This window comes from Antechinus flavipes, chromosome 3 (genome assembly GCF_016432865.1).
Source record: "Antechinus flavipes isolate AdamAnt ecotype Samford, QLD, Australia chromosome 3, AdamAnt_v2, whole genome shotgun sequence".
NCBI classification, from domain to species: Eukaryota; Metazoa; Chordata; class Mammalia; order Dasyuromorphia; family Dasyuridae; genus Antechinus; species Antechinus flavipes.
In genome coordinates this window covers 318,247,082-318,271,439 of record NC_067400.1, presented here as the reverse complement: position 1 = coordinate 318,271,439, position 24,358 = coordinate 318,247,082, and the positions used below count along the sequence as shown (strand labels likewise).

The window sequence follows — 24,358 nt, the reverse complement described above, 5'->3', positions numbered from 1 at the left end:
CCATTTTCCACCAGTGAGTCAATAAGCATTTATTTAGCACCTGCTATGTGCCTAACACTGTGCTACACCCCTAGGCTATCCTCCTAAAAAACCAAAAGGGAAAGGGAAAAGCTCCCAGGAGATCCCAGCCTGCCTTCCCTTGCAATCCCTTCCTTGACCCTGATGTGGAGTGTCTGTGATTTTTCCATGGTCACATAGCTGGTCCAACTGAGTCTGGACTCTTTTCTGGGCTGTCACTGCCTGCCCCCTCTCCCATTCACACCTCCCTCATATGTCATCACCCTCCCAATTGTTTTGGCTTGAGTTGAAAAAAATTCCTAGTTACTGCTTTGTATCTGTGGTACAGCTGGAGGGGAGCCCTGAGCTCTCTTCCTGGTCCAAGAGAGAGCCTGGGCAGTTTAAGCCCAGCCATGACCCAGGTATCTCTCAAGCCGCCAGCACTTTGGTCCTTCTGTCTCCCACTGGAGCGCGGGGCTCTCCAGAAGACCCTTCCTTTCCTGCCCTAGAGGAGGGCTCCTGAACAAGGGAAGGATGAAGTCAAAGGCTTCTGTCTGCCCCACACTGGGGAGTCTATCCTCCAGGAGGGCATTGTAGATGCATTAATAGAAGCCTCGGCAAAACTGCCTTTCATCCTCAGGGCTGAGGCAATGCTCCTTGATTTCTTGCCAGCCGTAAAAGCAATTGCCCTGCAGTGGGCAAACACAGGCTGCATCTTATTGCAACCTCATTGAAAACCGGGTGGCATTGATGGAGCAGACTGTGCTCTGTGTCCAGCCTGGAAGCCCAGGCTGACATCAAAGGCCCATCTGCAGCAGGGGGAAGCAGAAACTATTAGGCACAGAGCTGTCCCTTCATTTCTGCCCCTTCATCCCTTGGCAGCTGCTGCCACTCTCCCTGCAGCTGGAGAGAGAGCCCATCTCCTGGTGCCCACTTGCCACCCCCTCCCTCCCCAGTCCCAGAGGAGGGCGGGTACCGAGGGAAACAATTGTTTCTTGTAGATTCGTTTGTCTACTCCCACTCCAACATCACTAGGCTTTTTCTCCTCTCTGCCTGTGATCATAGATTCACAGATACTTAGAGTCAGAAGTGAATCCTAGAAATCATTAAGTCCATTCTTTTTTTTTTTTATTTTTTAGGTGGGAAACTAAGGAATGATGGCACAGGGGAAAGAGCACTGACTAGATTCAGAGGGAATTTAAGTTCTAGCTCTTTTGCTTACTACTTTTGTGACCTGGGTTAATGAAAATAAAAATGATTGATGCTACTGCTGCTGAAAAATTGCCATTTATATAGTACTTTAAGGGTTGCAGCTATTATCTCGTTTGATCCTCACAATAACCTTGGGAAGTAGGTGGTATTATTATCCCTATTTCACAGGTAAGGAAAATGAGGCACAAAAAGATTAAGCGATTTATATCTGTAAGTTTCTGTTTAATTCCAACTCCGGCAAGTCATTTAATATCCATAGACCTCAATTTCCTCATCTTAGTATGAAGGATTTTCATCAGATAGCCTCTGAGATTCCTTGAAGCTCTAGATTTGAGTCAATGAGCCTACAGTGTTCAGAAAGAAAGTACAAAGCAAACTGGGACTAGGGCTTTACCTGACCCAGCTGGTCCTGTGGTTGCCATCCTTTTTGTTGTCTTCACTGCCAAATTTTCTGAACAAGTGGTCCACCACCCACTGCTTCTACTTCATCACCAATGATCTTAAGCTCCTGCAATCTGGCTTCCACCCCCATTACTTCACTGCAATGCTCTTTCAAAGGTCACCAAGGACATCTAATTATCAAATCTTGTGAGTTTTTTTCAATCTTTATTTTACTTGGTTTCACCCAATTTTTACACGATTGACCAATCCTTTCTTGCAATTCTTATTTCTCTTGTCCTGAAAGCCAGCAGTATAGTAGGAAGAGAGCTGAATGTGCAATCAAAAAGCATACATTCCAAATTTCATTTCTGCTGCCTGATGTTCTTGTGTGACCTTAAGAATCAATGTGGTCTAGTGGATAAAGCATTCTAGGCTTAAAGTCAGGATGACCCGAGTTCAAATCCTTCTTCAGATACTTGCCAGCTTTGTGAGCCTGGCCAGTCAATTAGCCTTTCTCAGTTTCAGTTTCCTTATCTGTAAAATGGTGATAATAAGTAGTTACCTTATAAGGTCATTGTGAGGAGCAAACATTATAGTGTACTTAATATGCTTAGCAAAACTTAAATGATAAATATTGCTGTTTAGTAATTTTTAGCTCTTTGTGACTACTTATGATTGACTACCATTTGGGATTTTCTTGGTAGGGACACTGGACTGGTTTATCATTTATTTCTCCAGTTCATTTTGCAGATGAGAAAACTGGATAAAATGCCTTGCCCAGGATCCCTCAGCTAGTAAGTGTCTGAGACCAAATTTGAACTCAGAAAGATGAGTCTTGATCCCCAGCCCTTGATACCCTAAATATAGAAATATGAATTATTATTATTGAATAGTACAACCCATATCCAAAAGGGAATATTCTCCAGCATACCTTATGAGTATCACGTAGCTTCTGCCTGGAGACCTTCAGTGAGGAAAGACTCTCCTGTGAGAGCCATATTACATATAGATAGTACTAGAATAGCGGGCTTGATATAAAGCCTAAATTTGTCTCTTTGCAATTAAGCATCATAGAAATAGGGACAGTTAGGTGGCTCAGTGGAGAGAGTGTTGGCTGGAGTCAGGATGACTCATCTTTCTGAGATCAAATCCTGTCTCAGACACTAGCTGTGGGACCCCAGGCAAGCACTTAACCCTATTTGCTTCCATTTTTTCATCTATAAAATGAGCCAGTGAAGGAAATGGCAAACTGTTCTAGTATCTTTGCCAAGAAAATAGGACCACAAAGAGGCTGAAATGACTGAACAACAACAACAATAATAGAATTAGAATTGAGAAGTACATAGGAGGTCATCTAGTCACACCTTCATTTTACAGGTGACAAAACAGTCTCTTGCCCAAGATCACCCAGGAGATAAGTATCAGAAATAGGATTTGGACATAGATGCTCTGACTTTAGAGTGAATATTCTTTCTACTTTATGACATGGGGAATGGTCTTAAATTCATGTCATATGAGTCATGGCACCAGGTCTATTCTTAGAGTCATGAGCAAAGGAAACTGAATTGCCATCATGATTGGATGGTTATTCATCTACAACCATAAGGGAAAGGGTGCTTATCTCCCAGGGCTACAGAGATAATATCAGAATGCTGTGGATGCTTTCCAAATCCACATGATCCACTAGAAATAGCTGGAGCTCTACCCCATTGTTCCTTGTCATTAATATCACCCACATCCACCTTCTTGTGTTCCAGTATTTGGCTGGCAGCTGCCACCAAGTAAAATGTTAATGTCCCCATGGCCTTGGAGTTCCTTGATAAGATATGTACATTACGGCTGCCTACTTTGGCAACAATGGTAAAGAAAACATCAAGAGCAATTTTGGTCTCATCTGCAATTTCCTGGATAAAACCCTGGACTTTGGCTAACCACAAAACCCAGAAACAGGAGCTCTAAAAACCTTAGCAGAGCCTCATCACTCAGCAGAGCATCAAGAGCCAACCATGGATAAAGGAAGAATAGTCTCAGATCAGAAACCAGGTGTTGGATAAATTAGTCTATGGTATGAGAGTATGAAATACTATGGAAATGATCTCTTTCTAGATATGCTCACCATTCTTCCAACTGCATTGTAATGATGAAAAGCTATTTTTTTGAGTGGCAAGCCTAAGTGAAAATTTGGGATGAACAACAAGGTTGTCTTTGAGAAGCAGGGCAGGGACATGGCACCCGGGCAAGAGTTGGGTAAAGGTGGAGAGGAGTCCATTGCCAAAGATGGCTGTACCTTCTATCAGTGTGTACAGATTAATAAGTTTGACTCTGAACAAAGCTTATCACTTTCATTCTACCTTATGAAGAGTCTGATCTTATGAGATACTAGACCAGCACCTATATCATCTTTCCATTCCAGGTGATCTTCCTGATGAGGAAGGTAGGGTGGAAAAAATGATAGGACAAAATCATCGATTCAATTTTAAAATTTTGTTGATAGCCCAGAAAATTGAGCTGTGGATCCCAATGCTGAAGACTACAAGTGGGGTATAATGGATCTGTTTGCATGAAGGGAAAACCAAGTTCAAGACTAGTGAAAATGCCATCTCATTGAAGGGTAAGCATGTGGAAGGAATGAAAGAATCACTGAGTTTAGGAGTATCAGTGGTTGAGCTAGGATTAGGACTCAAGAAAAGCTCTGCTTGTGCTATATATTATGCTCTCCTGTAAGTTGGATCTATTTTTGCATTTACTCATAAATATGTCAATTATCCCACTTCCCCCCTTCTTCTCCCAGCAGTGGGTAGAGTGTTAGTTCCTTGAGGGTATAGACAGTTTCTTTTTTGTCATTGTCTCTCCAGTGTTCAGTGCTGGCACACAGTAGGCACTTAATAAAATTTTGAGTTGAATTGTACATTTGGAGATCCCACAGGATCCATTTAACTGGAAAAGAAAAGGCAGATAGAAGCTAATGCTTTCTCTCTTCTATCTCATCTTGCTTTCTCTGGGAGAATATTCGGCCCCCAGCCCTGCTAAGACCAGGCTGTTATTTAAAAGTTACTTTGACTTTGAAAAGGACAGGGCATTATTAAAGTTTTTACATGCCAGTTTAAATAAAATATTGAACACATTCAACCTTTTGGTTGATTGAAGATGCTGTTAATATTAACAGCCATTCTGAGATGCTATGGCTAGGGCTGTCTCTTTTGCTGTGATTGAGAATAAGAAAGGTTGAAGAACTAGGGTTGTAGGGCAGGGGATAGGGGATACAAAGAGATCTTTCATCTCTCCAGCTGAGGTTTCTAGAGGGAACTAGAGCTTGAAGATCGAAATAACATCAGAATCTCAATTTGGGTGTTGAGAAGTCCACAACCTTAGGAATTCATAATTTCTTTCCCTCTTCCTTTTATCATCAAGAAACACATTTATTTTGGAGAGAATCAAGGGTTCCTTCCATTTATCTAGGTTTACCTATATATCAGCATTAACTCCTCATTCACCCTTCCTCCACATATCCAATCAATTATCAAATTTTGTGGGTTTTGTGGGCAACATTTTGCCTACATATCCCCTTTTCTCTGTTCTAGGACAGGTCCTCATCATCTCTCAATAGTACACTCCATTGGCTCCCTATTACCTCTAGGATCAAATATAAAGTCTTCCTTTTAGTATCTATTCCTGACCCCTTCCTAGTTTTCTGGTCTTCTGATACTTGATTTCTATGCGTGCACTCTATCATTCAGCAACGCCAGCCTACTTGCAGTTCTTCAAATACAACAGTCTTAGTTCTGTCTGTGCGCCTTTGCATTAGCTGGTCTCCATTTCTGGAATAAGTTCTTTCTCCTCCTAGTTTGGAAGTTTAACTATTTCTAGCCAAATAGCAGGAAAAAATGTCCATGGCCTATGACCTCTATGAATTTTGAGGTACAAATGTCATCAAATGGACGGATGATGTTTCTCTTAGAGGCACCTTTGAAACATGCTGCCAGGTGCCTGACCACAATCTCACTCTTCTGGAGCCTCGAACTCCCTTGGGGAAGATCCAGATCACCACTCTTACCTGGAAGCATCATGGTGTCATGGGGATAGGATCCTGTGCCCTGAATCAAGAAGATCAGAGTTCCAATCCAGCTGCAGACACTGGCTGCCCCTTAACTGCTGCATGCCTCAGTTTCCTCAGCTATAAAATGCCGTAATATATCACCTACCTATGGTTGTTGGGAGGACCAAAAGGGATAATATTTGTAAAGTGTTTAGCATAGGGCCTGGACATATTAGTAGTATTATTACTTAATACTTCTTTCCTTCTTTCTATTTCCTCCATCTTCTATTTCTGTTTACTCCCCTGCATAAGCCCCTGTATTCGACTTGGACTGACACTATCAAGAAGCTAGACACTTTAGGCCTTCTGGGTCCCTGACTTCCCTCAGTTGTCATCTTGTCCATCTCAGCCCAGCTTTAATCTCTGAATTTTGTGACTAAAATGAGACTGTACCATGAATGATAGTGCTCACTCAACTCATTCCTGGATGGGGCAGGCTACTAGAGCTCTAGCCTCTGTATCTCCCTGAAAAGCCAGCACTGCTAGGTTTTGATTAATGTAGATAATGAATCCCCTGAAGTGGTTGTCTTACTTGAATTTGCACAGCACATTTCCAATAGGCTGGAACCAATTATAACTTAGAATAGTATGAATTCAAATATATGTGACCACTTCAGGGGGACTCATTATTTGTATTAATCAGGACCTAAAGTGCCTCTTACCCTTCCTGCCCTCCAGACTCTAGCCTCTTGATTTAGAATCATGCGAGTTGGACTTTGTACATGTGTGACTTGTCCAGTTATCAACTCACTAAATTCAGGGGATATTAAAAAGAAAAAAAATAAAAGAAATTCAGATACTCTGGAAACCCAAAGAGGCTGTTGGGAGAGGGAAGGACTGACATATAGACAGAGGGGGGAGGTAAAGGAGCATGGATGATTAAATTTGGTGAAAAGTGGGTTGAAAGATGAATAGAGCTAACCACCTTCCCCCAAAGCAAGAAGAAATATGCAGCCTCATATCACAACAAAAAGACTAAGGGTGAATAGAAGCCCTACTCAGACAATCTCTGGGGTAGGTTATTAAGAGAGGCTAGCAAACTTTCCTCCCATACAATTAAGCTCGGATGCTCCCATTTATGTGGACTAGAGGAAGGGATCTTATAAAGAGGCCCAGAGGTGGATTGGGAAGTTCAAAGCCAGGTCTTCTAACTCTATGGCTGCCAGAGTCTTTCTTATCTGCACCACGTGAATAATGATCTAGAGCTTTCATTTCCAAATAAAATAAGGCTTAAGCATTATTCAGGGAAAGAATACCTTTGCTACCAAGAGAGAAGATGGGAGGGAGGGTGGAAGAGAAAAAATGGAAGAGAGGAAGCGGCTGGGGGGAGAGGGAGAGGGAAAGGAAGAGAGAAAGGGAAAAGGAGAGGGAGAGGGAGGGGGAGAAAGATATGTGAGAGAGAGAGAGGAGGGGGGAGGGGGGAAAGCAAGAGAAAAATATGGAGAGGGAAAGGGTGAAAAAGAAAGGAAGGGGAGGGAGAAGAGAGAGGAGAGGAAGAGAGAAAGGAAGAGGAAGAGAGCAGCTAGCAGCTAGTTTGTATCCTCTTCCAGTAGAGCCTGATGTGAAAAATCATCTGATCAATACAGAATATTCAATCAATCAAAAAATGTTTATTAGCTCTTATTGTGTCCCAGGTGCTGTGCTATGTGTTGGATATTTAAAGAAAAGAAGAGTGTTGTTTACCCGCAAGGAGCTCATGTTCTAATGGAAAAGACCACATGTAAATAGAGTAGGTGGAAGACTATTTTGGAGGGGTGGACACCAGCAGCTAGAGGTCCTGGGGAAAATTTCTTGGGGAAGGTAGGAATGGCCTCTCTCAATCTTTCCACCAAATCTAAAAATCTTTCCCTGACCATTTTTCACCCTCTTCATTCCAGACTGAGAGGAAATGGAGTCCAGAAGGTGGAAAACTAGTTAATGTAATCATGAGAAAGTCACTTCCCCTCTCAGGGTCAGCAATGAGGAAAATAGATTTTCTTTCTTTAAAAAAGAGGGGGTTGGGTGAAATGCCCTCTAAGGTTCCTTCTGGCGCTGACTTTCTGAGAGGAAAAGGGAAATGGAGAGGGAAAGCTGAGGAGAAACAGGGGAATAATGGAAGGAAAAAAGAGAGGAGGGGAGGGAAGAAGGAAGAGAAGGAGAAAAGGGGACTGAAGAGAAGGGAAAATGAGAGAAGATGAGAGGAGGAGAGGGAAGAGTAGAAAATCCTCTTTTTTCTGGTAACAAAACAACAAAACAGAACCCCTGATCTCATGTGGAGGTGGGCACCCTCTCCCACTAAAGGGCCAAGTTCTAGGCTCACCTGAGAATTGGTTTTGATCCTGGGGGAATCCTAGCTTCCAAAAAGAGAAGTCATTTTTTTTCTTTTTGAGACATCTTAAAGCTTAGATTTGGCTGATAGGCTCTCCCCAAAATGATGTAGAAAATTACTCAGTGTGACATAAAGATTGGGTATAGAATAGCTATTTATGTCTTCCATGCAAAGCTCCTTAAAACATAAGACTCATAAGTGTGCATTGACAATAACTTAAAATAAGAAATAGAAACTCATTGCTCCTATTATATTCTCCTAGGAGATTGAAGCACTTAGTGGGATTGCTGAATAGTCATTCTATCTCCATCTTACCTTTGTACTGTTTAAATGATTCCTCTGAGATTCATATTTTCTGACAAACCAAGGCATAATTTGTTGTTCTCCAGTCCTATCCAACTCTTTGTGATTCCTTTTAAGGTTTTCTTGGCAAAGATACTAAAATACAATTTCCTTCTCTGGTTCAATTTGCAGATGAGGAAACTGAGACAAATGGGGTTAAGTGATTTATTCAGGATCACACAGCTAGTGGCTAAGTTCAGATTTGAACTTACTACAGACCCAGTGTTTTACATACTGTGCCTCATGGCTGCCAAGACATAGTTCCTCTTACTGATGAACATGTCTGAAAAGGGTATACAAAACTTCTGCTTTTAGTTGGCAGTAATGGAACTATTCAGAACCATTGGTAGTGGGACTTAAGGATCTCCAGAGACCCAAGAGTGTAAGTAAAGTCATTATCTGGATATTGAGGAACAAAGAGACAGAGAATGGTCAGGGAGAAGAGGTCATATGATATGATTGAAAGAAAAGACTGGGAGTCAGGAGCCCTGGGTTCTGCCCATTTGCTAGCTATGACAAGTGGGAGAAATCTCTTCCTCTCTTAGAGATGGGTTTACTCTATAAAATGAGGAAGCTGGACTCAACTCACTAACCTCCAAGGTCATTTCTAGAGTTAGCATTCCATGAAAATCAGACAGAGGAAAATAGATTTCAATGGTGAGGAAGTAGATAGTGAATGTAGAATGAGGCATTGGTTGTCAAATATGGCCAGTGTCTTGATTTGTTTTGTGTAATTGTGTTTGATGTAAAGGAGGGTATTCTTGAGGGGGAAAGCATTGTGTAGTGAAGGTGAATGTAAAAAAAAAGTGTCAATTGAAACATTTTTAAAAAGAAGGGTGGGGAAGAGGGGATGTGGAGAGAAGCACAGGGCTGGGTCCAGAGTAGCCAGCACTCCTGTGTAGATAAGATTTATGGGTTGGCTGGATCAGAGAGAGACAGAGACAAACAGAGACAGACAAAGAGAGAGAAACAGAGAGACAGGGACGGGGGGGGGGGGAAGGAGGGAAGAAGGAAGGGGAAGAGAAGGAGGGAAGGGGAAGGGAAGGAGAGAGAACAGGAAAGGAAGGGACGGATAGATACAGAAAGAGAGACAGAGAGATAGGGAGAGAGAGACAGAGACATGGGGAGAGAGACAGGCAGAGAGAGAAAGAGGGAGAGACAGAGACAAAAAGAGACAGAGAGACAGACAGAGAGACAAACAGAGAGAGTTTCAGGAGTTTCCATGCCAAAGGGGCTGCATCTGACATCTGACTGACCTTGCTGGTATGGGTAATGGTGCCTCTGTGTTTGTCTCCCTTTCCCCCCATTAAAGTTGGGTAGCTTCTTTTAAGTACTGAAGCATGTTTCATTTGAAAGAGGTCTAGAAAGGACCTCTGAGATCATTTAAGACCAACTCTTTCATTTTATAGAGGAGGAAACTGAAATCTAGAGAGATGAAGTCACTTGCCTGAGGAAACAAGAGGCAGAGCTGGGATTTGAATCCGAATCTTCTGACTGAATAATAACCATATTGCTGTTTAGGTCTCTGTGATAAGAGACATTATCCTTGGGGCAGCACAAACCCCCTCTCTCAAGCCCCCCCCATTTATATATACTTTTCAATGCTGTCACCTGCTTGTTTTAAAAAATGATCCTCCAAGATTGGAATCTCTAAGTTCCTGGACTTTCTCCCTTTTATATTCTCAGGTAGGACCCTTCCCAATACCTCTCCATTGCCTTTCAACAGACATAGTAAATTTAAATCCACAGCTAATCTTTGTAGTCAGAGAAATTGGTGGGGAGGGGGAGAGAAAGAGAATCCAGTTTTTGCACAGGTGAGCTGAATTCCAAGCACTCATTTTGGATCAGGTTTTCAGCATTAAAATGTCCAGGAACTCTCAATCTGCTGGGGTTTCTTTTATATGCTTCCTGTCTCAATCAATCAATTAATCAAAATATGAAGTCCCTTCTAGGTGCCACACACCCTACATCAAATGAAGCTTTTTCATACTCTTGATTCCTAGGCTCTTGATGGGGTTTTTCTCCTGGCATTTTTGAGTAGTGAGAGGCTAGGATGAATAAGCAATTCAACAATTATCACAGAGGAAGAAGGAAGCAAAGAAGGAAAGAAATATGTATTTATTAAATATCAAGCACTATGCTAAATGTTTACCAAATATTATCCTATTTGATCCTTACAACAGCCTTAGGAGATAGATGTCATTATCCCCATTTTACAGATGGGGAAATTAAGGCAAACAGTAGTTAAGTGACTTGTCAAGGGTCACCCAGCTGATAAATATCTGAGCAGGATTTGAATTCAGGTCTTCCTGACTACAGACTCATATTCTAACCTGGATGCAAGCAAGAAGTTCCTAAAAAGGACAAAAACAAATGGCAATATTACTATCCTATTAAATAATATACAAATTGAAACTAAAATGATTTTTTAAAATCTACAGTTTTAAATGCAATCATCGTCTTTTGTTCTTCATATATTTAAATTTTCCCGTTAATGATTTTAATGTATGTAGCAAAGTGAAATAAAAATCTAAGAAAGAAAAAAGTTATAAATATTGTATATCAAGAAATAGTACCTTTGGCTATTTCCCCACCCACGATTGTGTGTTTTTTATTTGTTATAGTTAAAAGAGAGATAAATTGGAAATCAAATGACCTGGGCTTAAATTCTGACTAGTCTATTCACGATCTGTGCAATTCTAGACACATTACCTAATCTCTCTGAGCCTTGATTTCTTTATTTGTAAAACGAGGGGCTTGCATTAGACAATCTTTCAATTGTCCCAGCTTTCTAAATACTATGATCACAAGGGCATTAAATTCCCTCCACTTACTCTCTTTAAACCCCTTTTGACTGACTGGATGTAGGTAAATAGAACACTGACCTGTTCAAATACTGCCTTAGCCACCTACTGCTGTGTAACCCTAAATAAGTTTCTTGACTTCAGTTTCCTCATCTATAAAATGATAATAATAGCATCTACCTTACAACCTACCTTGTTGTGAGGATCAAATCAGGAAGTATTCATAAAGTGGCTGGTGCATAGTGAACATTTAAGAAATGCTTGTTTCCCTACATCCACCATGGCGCCTATTGACCTCTAGAGGAAGAAGAAAGGCCCTTTCTTATATTGGTCCCAGGTTTCTGGTTGAAGCTACTGTCATGGCAGCCACTTGCCTCAACTCAGACAGTGGCCCCCTGAGCTTTGCTGGATGGGAACTGGTGACCATTTTTTTTCTGCTTTAGGGTACCCAGATCCATCAGAGTTTTTTTAGAGCAGATGTCTCCATCTCCTTTGGCACATCCTGGGTTCCATCTTCCACTTCCAGTTCTGGTTTCCCTGTTTTAATTTTTTTCTTTTAGTTTTTTTTTTTTTTTGGTCTTTTCAGCTCTGACTCTCTAATTATCTATTCCTTCCAGCTTTGCCCATTGAATCAGCTTATCTGGACTTTTGGTCTTTAAAAAAAATGCTTTAAATCTTTCATAGATCACACCTACCTTCACTCTTTGTTAATTAGCCCACCTGACCCAGCCTAGACATCCCCTTTCCCTCTCCAGGGTCATTTTTTCCTCTTCTCTGGAATTCAGTGGTTTGAATTCACTCTGGTATGTTAAAGACAATCATCTTTTGGCCATGAGCTTCCTGTGGGCTTGTAATCTGTCACCAAAGCACTCATCCCTGCCTTATTTCCTTCACCCCAAGCACCTTGCCCTCTCTCTTTGCTCCTTCTTCCTTCTGCAATCCATCGGCATAAACTGGACAAAGCAAAAGAATAAGGGAAGAGAAATAGGTTTTCCCTACCCATCCCACAGGCAGCAAGGGCTAAGGTTGAGTGACTAGCAATTGCTTCCAAGGAAGGCGCAGAATGTCAAAACCCACAAGCTAATCTTAGGATGTTGGCCCTTTTTGGGGGACTCAGAAGAAACACAGCAGATTCCTCCTCTCTCCTCCCTCCTCAATAAACTGATAGTCTCTGTGACTTGGGGAAGAAGATAGCAAGGAAGACTTGAAAACAGAAAGCCTTCCCTCCCCACCTTTCCCCTCTTCCAGCCTAAGATCATATCTAAAAACTCTCTGAGGGTATAAGTCTGCCTCCCTTAAGATTGCAATACTGTTGTAAATACACTGTAACCAAACTCCATCCCTGATCAAACTCCATTGAATCATGTGGAAACATTGTTATACAAGAAGAAAACCAGATTTAGAGTCAAAGATCTGGGCTCAAATCTCAAGTCTGCTATTTACTACCTGGGTAACTGTAGACAATTCAGTTTCTTTATCTATAAAATGGAAAGGTTGTACTAAATAACCTCTAAATTTCTCTCCAAGTTAGATGTTCTATGAATTTAGCCCAATCTCCTATTAAATGTATGTATATGTGCATTATATATGTGTGTGTATGTATATATGTGTATTGCATATATGTGTATGTGTGTATTGAGTATTTTTGTCTATATTATAGTCAGAAACCTTCGTCTGACAATGTATGTAAGATTCTGTCCTTGTAGACTCTTATCTCTCTTCTGTGATGGAGGAGGGAATGTTTTATTATTTCACAGTTTCTTTTATTCATTCCTCTAGTACCTTCACTGACCTTCCTATTACTGAGAGTTTAGTTTCCTTTTAATTAATCTCCTTCTCATTTTGTAGTCATCATGTATTTTTCTCTTGGTTCTGCTTATTTCACTCTGAATAAAATCATAAAAATCTCACATTTCTCTGAATTTTTCATATTCATCATTTCATATTGACATTAATATTCCCAAAAAAGACTCTATCTTGTCTTTTAAAAAATTTTTTAAAAGAACATTAATATTCCATTATATATAATTATTTTAGCCATTTCCTACTCTATGGAAACTCATATTGTTTCTTTGCTTTTGCTATCATAGAGTACCACTGTAAATATTCCAAATTTATTTACTCCTTGTCTCTGCCTTTACCCTCCTTGGGATATATATCCAGATTTCTGACCAGTCCTCTATTTTTAAGTTATGTCTGTGTAGCAAACTGCTGCTTGTGGCTGTGTCTCAGTTACTAGTTTTTTGCCAAATCATTTCATGGCAATTAGATGGAAGTAGGAAGATACCTTGAAGTAGTTTTTTCACTCCTGAATATCCAGAAAGCCCCCTTTTAGATAGGGATCTCCAGCACTTAACAGAACTGCTGACTGGTAACCCTATCACCTGATAGGAATCATTTTTCCTCTCCTAGATCTGGACAGATGCACAAAAGAATAACCACAGGACAGGACAAGAGGAATGAGAAAAGAAAGGATTTTGTTCTTCACCTGGACCACTAACTGGAATGGGAGTGTGGGATTGGGAGAAGATAAAAATATAACTTATTTCTATAATACTTGCAGCTTTCCTTAAAACAATCTTGTGAAGTAGGTAATACAAATATTGTTATTCCCATTTTAGAACTGAAAAAAATTAGGATATGGAGAAGTTGAATGACTTTTTCAAGATCACACTGTTGAAAACTGACAGACCTGAATTTGAATTCAAGATCTGGACCAGGCCAATGCTCTCACCACTAATGGTTACCTCTATTATAACAAGAGCTCTGACGAACATGGAAATATATTTAGAAGAATGGCACATGTTTAACGTATGTTGGATTGTTTGCTGTCTAGCGGAGGGGGAAGAAGGGAAGGAGAAAAAAATTGGAACACAAGGTTTTGCAGAGACGAATGTTGAAAACTATCCTTGCATGTATTTGGAAAAATAAAACACTATTAAAACAAAATAAAACAATAACAAGCATTCACATTTCTATACTATAGCCCCAAAGTTTTCAAAATATTTTCTTCGAACAATCTCATTAGGTATCATTACTCCATTTTACAGAAAAGAAAACCGAGGCTCTAGAAAGTTAAATTACGAAGGACACTCTAACTAGTGAGTATCACACCTGGGTTAGCAATCCTAAGTATTCTCCCTCCAGGTTTTGGGTCTTATCCACGAAACCCCCACCCACATCCTAGAGTCTCTCAGATGGAAAGAGACCCGGATCACTTGCTAAAAGGAACCTGAAAGGCATTAAGATAGCCAACTGAAGTTGGCGAAAATAGGGGGACTTTTAGGGACACAGCCTTCATAAGATAGTTCCTCTTCAAAGTTATTAAAACAAGGGAAAACAACTGAGGAAGCGGGTTTGCTACTGACAGAGAAGCAAGCTAAGAATGAGGTTGACATTGTCAGGCTCTGGGGACGGAGGAGCGACTCAGCAATGGCAGGAGAAGGAAATGGTGACCCCATCACTGCCAGAGCACCCCCATCCCCCCATCAGACGGACAATAGACAGACCCAGAGCTCCATTCACGTATACCCGCGCGCGCGCGCGCGCACTCACACACACACTCCCAGCTGCTGCTTCTCCTTCACACTTCTGAACATCGTCTCTTATCCATACAAACTCTATTTTCACACAGTATTGACATCCGTGTCCTCTCTTGCCCTAGGAGTAAGCATTACACCACCCTCCGATCCAGTCAAAGTTAAGAGTATTTCAGGGACGACCAAGAGTCTCCCTTTAAGGATAAATCATTCGCAAATGTCTTTGAAGAAAACTCCAAAGGGAGCTAGCCAGTCAGTAAGGAGGCTCCAGGCAGGGCAGCAGGAGGACGGGCTTTGGGGGCCAGTGATTGGTGTGTCTGGGGCTCGCTGCTGCTGCTGCCTCCGCCGCCGCCGCCGCCTCTAGCCTTCGCAAACGCTTTTGTCTCACTCTGGGAGCCAGACTCCTGAGCGGTGTTCAGAGCTGATCTTGGGAGGGCTGCATTGTGCCGCTGCTGGGGGGAACTGCCGGGAGCCTCCAGACGGGAGCTGGCTGCCACACTGGACTCATGGCTTCCTGCTAGTCTCACCAAAGCGTAGCCGCTCCGGGCATTTTTTCCAGGTAGATGTTTGCTCTCTGATAGCGGCAGGGAGCTGGACCCTCCGGACTAAGTCATCCTTCAGGGACTTAATGCCTGTCTCCTCCTCAGCCCCGCTGCCCTTTTTTTTTTTTTTGGTGTTACCGAACTGCTTTTGCTATTTTCTCCTGGACTGGGGGGGTCTGCTCACAGTTCGTTGTGGGTACTCTGTGGGATCCCAGAGGTTGCCAGCGAAGTGAATGAGGATCGGGGAGAAACAAATATGCAGGTTCCCCTTTGCTTTAGCAAACAGATTGGCTGCCGTTGGTTCTGATAAGATTTCCTTCCTGGCCTTTGAGTTCTTGAGGTGCCCGGAGATTGAGTCCATGTGTAGTGAATTGGTGAGTACTTTCTCAATTCCTCCCTCCAAGTGTGTGCATGTGGGAGAAAATCCCGGGTGGCTGAATTCCATGTCTGGTACCCACTGATTAAAAGGACCAAATGAGAACTTATTGGTGTCCCTCTCCCCCTCACCAATGCTTGAGATTTGTCTGTTGGAACAGATTCCTTTTGTATGCGTTGGACTAGATGGTTATTGAGGTACCTTCCAAATCATAAATTCGGAGATTTCCTGATTTCATGATTCTTACTATCCCCTAATGGAGGGAATTTGGAACATCTTTGGACCCAAGCTGAGCAGGCCCCATTGAGGGAAGGAGGAAAGGAGTGACTAGACTGGTACAGAAAGCTGTCCTTTTCCCCCCTGCACAAGTGAGGGGACTTGAAAAGAGAAGATTTTCTTTCCATCCCCTTGTTAGAATGGCCAGAGTGGGTCACAGGGAGGGAATGGATTCTCTGTGACCCTGTTACTGAAGCCAAATCTCTCTTGTTCTGGGGTTCCCTCTCCCCTTCTGCCTTCAGTGACCACTTCTGGGGGCTGGGAGCTGGGGGAACTTCAGTGAAAAGGCTTGCCTGTGTGTGTTTCAATTATGAGGCTTAATGATTCTCCCAACTGGACTTGCCTCCCCAAGGGCTATTCAGAAAAATTGTGATGACCCAGGAACAGGACCTGGAAGTCGTTCTAGGTTATTCCCTGTAGATGTGGGTCCAATGAATTGCTGCCCCAAAAGGCCAACAAGATACTGGCATCATTAGGAAGTGGGCAGCAGAAACAACAGAAAACATTACCTCACCATATATAGAATCATGGGGTGATGAGGAGCAAATGTTTCTATCTGACTCCCTGTGTGCTGTTCTGCTCAATTTACCTTAAGGTGGACACAAGTTGCTGGAGAAGATCCTGAAAGGGGCAGCTAAAATAATTAAAGGCTTGCTCTTTGTTGTACCATCCACAAATCTATCAAAACCTATTTTGGAATCCATTTATATTTTCAGCCTGTACCACTTCTTAAAGTCATGAGTTCATCACATCTCTTTCTCACTGTGTGAATAGTATTTCTGCCTTTCTATTTGTCCTAAAATAACCTCCCTTGGGGTTGAAAGAACTTCCCCCCCAATACTCTAGGATTTGGTGAATGAGTCTATGCTTACATTGTCCATACGGTTTGTGTGATTTTTTTTAATCTTGCTCATAGCTTTTCTCAATCTTTATTTTTGGAAGTATGCATAATGTTTCTAGCTCTCTCTCTCTCTCTCTCTCATAGGGTAACCCCCTATTTAAGGGGGAATTAGGCTGCTTGGAACACAACCCTAATCTTTGAGAGCTGAGGACAGCTATCCTTTCTAACACATTGTTCGTTGCCTGGATCAGGCACAAACCACGGGGCTGAGTGGACTGTTTGTCTGACTTAGTGTGGAAATGATTATATTCTTAGGATTCAACAATCATAATTAGGAGTGAGGAGGTCCATTGGTTAAGTTAACCCTTTATTTTCACCTCCACTGGGCTTCCGCTTCTGGGGTTGGATGAGTTTTAAAGATAGGTGGATAGAATGTTGCTACTAGCTCAGAGCTAATGGAATATGAACATTTAGAATCTTAACCAAGCCAATCTAAGAGGCATTTATTTATTAAGCACCTACTGTATGCCAGGGATTGTGCTAGGTGATAGAGACCAAATTAAAGGCAATTTTTAGCCTCAAGGAGCTTCCATTTTTCTGGGGGAAGGGAGAGTGCTGTGTAGGGAACAGCATGTAAACAGATAAGTGTATACAAGGTTAATTGAAGAGGAGACAGTGAACTCTAAAAACTTGGAGAATCAGCAATGACTTCTTGTGAAAGATGAAGGAACTTAAGGATCCTAACAAGTGGAAGTGAGAAGGGAGTGTATTTGGGGGAGAGCTGGCCCAGCAGACTATTTGGATACTCTGGACAGGATCTGAAAACTCATCCTTTTTTTTTGTCTCATCTTCTAACTTAGCTTTTGCTATACTGACAATGCTGGCTCTAGGATCAAAAGGCCTGGGTTCAAATCCCATACTTAATTCTTATTATCTGCATGATCTTGGGCAAGTCATTTTAACATTAGTAAAGCTCATTTTCCTCATCTGTGAAATAGAGGGTTGGACCAGATGGCCTCTGAACATCCTTCCAAGTCTTGTTCTATGATCCTGTGAAAGATTTTTTTTAATCTGTACTTATGTGCCAGAGAGAGTGAATTTTCTATTATTACAGATAAGTGTATTTGTAAAGTGTAAGATTGAGATATTTCACTTGTCCCTAATCCCATGCCTGCATGACATTCCCTAGGCAGCTGTCTCTCTTGCCTATTTCACCTCCAAACTCCCATACCTCCTCTTTGTTCTTATCTCCAGCTTTTCTAACTCTTGAAAAGTGGGAACATACCTCCATTGAAGAATTGTTGAGTTGTGTGTTTGCTTTTTGTTGTGGCCGTGGGGGTTAAATTACTTGTCCAAGGTCTCACACAGCTAATAAGCATCTAAGGCCAGATATGAACTCAGCTTCTGTCTCTAAAACTAGTGTTCTATCCACTGTACCATTTAGCTGCTCTATGCATCCAGAAATTGTTTAATCTTGCACAAATTGTTTCCCCAATATGGTCCATTTTTCTTGATTCTTACACTGGGGTACTCATCCTTCCCCCTCACCATGACCAATAATTTTGCCACTGAAAATGACATAGCTTTCTTGTTTCTCTTACTAATGAGAGACAGTATTGTGTAGTGGCTGAGAATGAAACTCCAAGTCAGGAAGATCTGAATTCAGGTCTTGCCTCTCATCCATACTGTCTGTGTGACCTGGGCTAATCAGTTAACTATCAATGCAACTGATAAGCACCTTCCTTGAAACTGAAGAAAAGGTACAAATTTCAATCAGTAATAAATATTGTTCAGGGGTGTTCTCTACATAAATGGAATCTTAGATTGGGACCATTTCCCTTAATTGACTTCGAGCTCTGAGAGAAATAAGTAAGTCTTACTCATCTCTGTATCTTCAAAACCTAATAGAGTCCCTTGCATGCTTAAGACATGTTTTTGAGATGGCTGGATGGATGAACAGATATGGAATTTGATGATAACATTGCTATGTTCTTGTGAAAAGGCTGAGAATAAGCATCTTTTGGATACCTAACCCCCTTGTGTATTCCCATAATAAAGTCTCAGACTGTTGAATTTGTAGTCTTTGTCATGGAAAGCAGGAAGCCTTGGACAGAGTTAATGTCTCTTAGAGGTACAGAGCTTGTAGAGTGCAGTAATCATATAAACAAAATGTAGGAGTGTATTCTATACTTTACAAAGCAGTGTGATTCCTTGACTTCTACCCCAATCCACTCAGGATTTTTTGAAAATTCCAAAATCTCTTCAGGTTTTTCCCTATCCCAGAATCTAATGAAAATTAGTCAACAGATCTAAATCAGACAGTAGGTTTAAAAGCAGCTGAATACACTCCTCTCTGCTCCTCCTTCCCTACCTTGTTTCATAAAATTGTTGAATGTTAATAGCTGAAATAGGAGTTTACTATGTTCCAGACATTGTGCTAAGTTACACTTTATTTTCTCTCATGTGAGTCTCACAAAAAAAGCCTGAGAGGGAGGTGCTATTATTATCCCCATTTTTACAATTGAGAAAACTGAAGGTAAGTGACACTGAGAATCACACAGCTAGTAAATGTATGTGATATCAGATTTGAATTCAGGGCTTCCAGATTTCAGTCCTACTATTCTATCCACTGTGCTACCCAGCTAATTCCTCCTCTTTCCAGCCTAGAGAGGCTTATTTTAAAAACCAATCCAATGTAATTTTAGGCTAATGGAAGAGCCTATCTCCAGATCAGAGATATCATTCCACAAGCTGCAGGTGACTGCAGGTCATAATAAAAATCACTAACTGCAGGACCCAGATTAAAATGTAACTGTGAAGTGTTTAATCAAATAAATTAAAATGTAATACAGTATAGGTAATGTTACTCTGTGGTTTTCTATATCAATATACAGCTTGCAAAGATCTGTTTCTATTTGAATTTGAAAACAGAACTCTAGATCAACACAATGCCACGCCTATAGTGGGTTCTTAATAAATGTTTATAGATTGATTGGCTGATTGAATCTTAACTTGGGATTCATAAACTTGTTTTTAATTGTTTTGATAACTATTTTAAAATAATTGGTTTCCTTTATAATCCTATGTGTTTTATTATCTGAATTTGAAAACATCCTGAGAAGGGGTACTTGGGTTTCACCAAGCTGCTCATCCAAGGGGCCCCTGGAAACGAAAAAGCTTCAAACCCTTGATTTAGAAGCTGAAGACAAAGGAAAACACAAAAACAAATTACCTTCCTAAAGGTCATAGTTTTCTGAATGTTCTTGACATTGAAGACAACCCAATCCCTACCCAATATACCTGAAAGATCATCTTTCTTCCCCAATCCCCATTTTACAGATGAAGAAAATGAAGTTCAAAAGAGGTAAAAAGTCTATGCTGGGGTCATTCAGCTAGAGGGGAGCAGACCCAGAATTGAAAGGAGCCCCTCATATTCCAAATCCAGCATTTCCATATACAAAGTAGAACAGAAAAAGATTGTACACAAAACTTCAAATCTCTCTTGAATACAGCTTGCTTTTTGCTTTTAAGTCTATAATAACTTCAACATGTAACATTCAAGGCTCTTTCTGCTTGTCTGTGTTTCATTCTGGCTTTCCTTCTGTTCTTTTCTGTGAGTGTTTTAAAATGCTTCAATGACCCTCTTTTCTTTCTTTTCTTTTCTTTTTTTTGGCAACCTGACACAAGCCCCCCCTCCCCCTGTCCTCAAATCAAAAGAAAAACAAAACCCTTGTAATAAATATGCAGAGTTGTGCAAAACAAATTCCCACATTGGTCATGTATGAAAATGTACATCTCCTGCTGCATCTTGAGTCCATCACCTCTCTGTCAGGAGGTGGGATGAAGGCTTTATCATTGATCCTCTGGAATCGTGGTTGGTTATTTCATTGAGTGCAGTATGCTGGCTATATTTCCCATAGTATTTTTGTAGGGTTTGGGGTATGGAATGGAGTAATCAGATAAACAAAATGTGAGAAGAGTATTCCAATTCCATAAAGCTTCAGTCCCAATCCTCTCTGGTGTGTTCTGAACTTCCCCATGTTATCCTCCCACCTACCAAAACAAACATTCCTGCCCTTTTAGAAGCTCTGGTGAGAGCAGTGCCCCACAGATTTTAATAACTCATCTATCCCAGGAGGAGCAGAATGCCCTAACATCTCCCTCCTGCTGCTGGCATTTAGCGCATTGCTGTGTTCAGTCTGGCAGGGAGAACCTGCCTGCTGGAGAATAGACCTCTCATAGACCCCTGAATCCTGTGTAACCAGGGGGTGGCTAAGAAATCCTCCATTCATTCTGTAAGCATCTGGATTGCCTGGTGCAGGACCAGACCCTGGGGAGAATATAAGGAACTAGAAGGCATGGCCCTTGCCCTCTGGAAACTTGTAGTCTAAGTAGGAAGACAAGGATATCTGTACATAGCAGTTTTTATATCAGAGACACAATAAATATTTGTTAGATGTTTAATGAAACATGTCAAATATATGTTTTTCTTTTCTCTCTCTCTCTCTCTCTCTCTCTCTCTCTCTCTCTCTCTCTCTCTCTCTTTCTCTTTCTCTTTCTCTCTGTGTCTCTGTCTCTGCCTCTGTCTCGAGTGTGTGTGTCTGTCTGTCTCTCTATTTAATCTCTCTGTCTCTCTCTTTCCCTCCCTCCTTTCCTCTCTCTTTTCTTCCCTCCCTCCCTCTCTCTCTTCCTCTTTCCCTCTGTCTCTCTGTCTCAGTGTCTCTCTTCCTCTTTCTCCCTTTTTTCTCATCTCTCTCCTCTTTTCTCTTTCTTTATCTCTTTGCCTTTCTTTCCTCCTTCCTCTCCATCTCTTTCTGTTTTCCTTTTTCTCTTTATTTCTCTCTCTATTTTTCTCTTTTCTTCTATTTCTGTCTATATTTCTCTCTCGATGTCTCTCTCTGTTTTTCTCTTTTCTTCTCCGTTTCTTCCTCTACCTCTCTTTCTCTCTCCCTTCTCATCTCTGTTTCTTCTTCGAGTTTCTGTCTCTATCTTCCCCTCTCCCTCCTTTCTTCTTTTCCTCTTCCTCCATTCTGTCCTACCCTGTCCACCCTCACTCCTGGTTTGTCAGGGGTTTCCCAGAGGTACTCAGAGACCAATCGCCCCTCAGCTTTCTGGTTTCAGACTCAGCATCTTGCATTAGCCTGATGCAGAGAGGGGGCTAGCCCCAGCTGAGACCTTTCCTTGGGCTTTTTCTGGTTTCCAAGGAGCCTGTAGGAAAATGCAGCCTGAGAAAACAGCCTCCTTTCCTTTCCCTTCCCCCACCCCACTGGTCTCTTTTACCACTTCCCCCAAACTCCCCCATTGCCGGGCTCCCTGCCCCCCAGCTCCCACCACCCGTCCCAACTCATGTTTTATGCAGCATCATCCACCAGACTCAGAGAAAGTTGCGGCAGAGCTTGGAAATGAATGGAAAACTTTTTCTGGCAAGGGTGCCTGAGTGTGTTGTGTGAACGGGGGTTACCAGGGTCGACATGAGCTGAGATCTCTTTGGGGTGGAGGGGGAAGGGGGAATGGGAGGAGGGAATGGTGTCCCAAAGTAACCACTGTTCTATTTTTTTTTTACTGCTTATTTGCTTCATCTTTATTAATATCACTAAATCTTGCTCTGTACCCCCCCTTAATTTCTCCTCCAATATCATCCCTACACACAATGCTCTGACTTAGCCTGATGTCATCCTTTCAATCTCTATATATCCATTCTTATGCTTTGTGGGGGGAGGCTAATTAGCATGTCTCATCTGTAGGTACAAAGTTTTCACAAATTTGGGAGGTAAGGGAAAGGAGAATTGTGGGCTTTGGGGTTTTTGGGGGGAGGGAGGGGTTGCAATGTATGAAATCCTTACCTTTAATTTCTTTTATAAAACTAAATCAAGTTAATAGAACAACATAAAATGTCATATGTAAATTAGTTGGGTTTTAAAAATGAACATGGTTAACACATTGAAGATAAGAGGAAAGTTTATTTAAACAGTAATTATAATTTTACTGATAGAATTCATTTGCCATTGTTTTTCATTTTTATTATGAACAGATCTTTCAGGTACTGAGCTTTAAGGAATCTGGCATTTTCTAGTTTTTGCTAGTCCATGAAAAGCAGGCAAAAACTTGAAAATGGAAGAAGCCTAGACAGCACTGCAAAATAAAGAAACTTATTATGTTTTTAGGACTTAGTGCCCTCCACAATGTCAGGCAGATGCAGAAAGCCCTCTTTCAGAGGCTCTTTTCAGAAAAGGAGAAAAGAAAAAAGAAATCTCCCCTTCCTCCCCCTCCCCAATGCACACACCTCATTGGACACAACTTAGGCCACATGGAATGTTGTTTAATCCATCTCCTTTTCTGAACTGTCATTATCAGCAATTTCTGCTACTTCTGATACTTCATTTTGATTATATTTATGGACATCTAAAGATGGAAAGTTTACTCTGATTGAAGATCCCTGGCAATAGAATTTTCCTGTATCTTAAACCTAGTATACACTCATACCCTTTTAAAAAATAATAGGAAAGGGTAGAAGAAGGATTCCAGGTCCTGCTTTGTATAGGGAAGTGGGATTTGTGACCTTTCCTCCCCTCTGCCCCCATCCCCCAGGCTCTGGATTTATTGACTCTTTGGTTCAGTTAGGGTGCTACTTTAGAGTCAGTCTTCTGCCTCCTCAGTTCAGGATTGTTATATGGGAGGAGTGAGCCAGCGAGCTTTCTAGTGGAGAATGGGGGCAGGGGGTGTGGGATGGGGGATGTAGGGGGTGAAGAGGGAGCCTGTTCAGTTATGGAGCCTTGATGAATGAACAAACCCTCTTTAGGAAAACAATTGCTGTAAGCCAATGTAAGGACTGTGAATAATGCCTCTGTTTGTCAGGGTTGCTATTTATTTATTTATTAATTCATTCATTCATCTTCCCCTTTCCTCTTGCCCAGGACCAATTATGGGACTGATGAATTTTTCATCTCAAAGCTAAACTCTGGTGGGATTGAAACTGCCTTCCCTTCCTCCATTCTCTTCTTTCTCTTTCTCTCATGTTTTTCTTTTTAAAAAAAATTTCTAATAAATAGCTTTAGCTATGCCCTTTAAAAAAAAACCCACGAGAATCATTTCCCAGTATACCCTCATTGAATTCTCCCTTGTAACAAAGAAAACTTTGAATAAAACCCATCCAACAAAGCAAGGACATCTGTTGCTTTGTCACATTCTGCACTTGTACTTCCTTACCCCTTTACCAAGAGGAGAGAGAGAGAGGTATGGAAACATACTCTTTTGTCTGGGATCAATATTTATCTTTTCGATTCACAAGCTGGGGACATTTTGGTGGTGTTTTCATTATCATGTTGTGGTCATCTTGTCTATTGTTCCAGTTCTACTTTCTTTGCTCGACAGCAGTTCATCCAAATTGTCATATATTTCTTTCATATATTTCCTTTCTTCCAATAATTCTTTTCTCTTTATAACTTCTTTTACCTTCAGAATATCATGAGAGTCTGATTAGTCGAATGCAGAGTGGATTTGGCTGGGGGGTTAATAATGGTAATAACTAGTGTTTATGTAGAGTTTTAAGGTTGACAAAGTATTTTTTAAAATATTGACTCATTTTATCCTCACAACAACTTTGGGAGGTAGAAACTATTATTATTAGTCCATTTTTCAGATGAG

The 24,358-nt window shown here is 41.3% G+C and overlaps 1 protein-coding gene across 3 annotated transcripts in view; it reads left to right on the top strand.

Annotated features, from left to right (window-relative positions):
- Window positions 1-24,358, top strand: part of SEMA5B (semaphorin 5B) — a 190,338-nt gene that overhangs the window by 38,701 nt on the left and 127,279 nt on the right. The window contains exon 1 of one of the 3 annotated variants that reach the window (XM_051985410.1): window positions 14,851-15,595. The exons of the other annotated variants lie outside the window; for them this stretch is intronic. The gene's annotated coding sequence lies outside the window, so the exon portion shown is untranslated. Of the gene's footprint in view, window positions 1-14,850; window positions 15,596-24,358 lie in introns of those variants that run through there. 3 annotated transcript variants of the gene reach the window in all.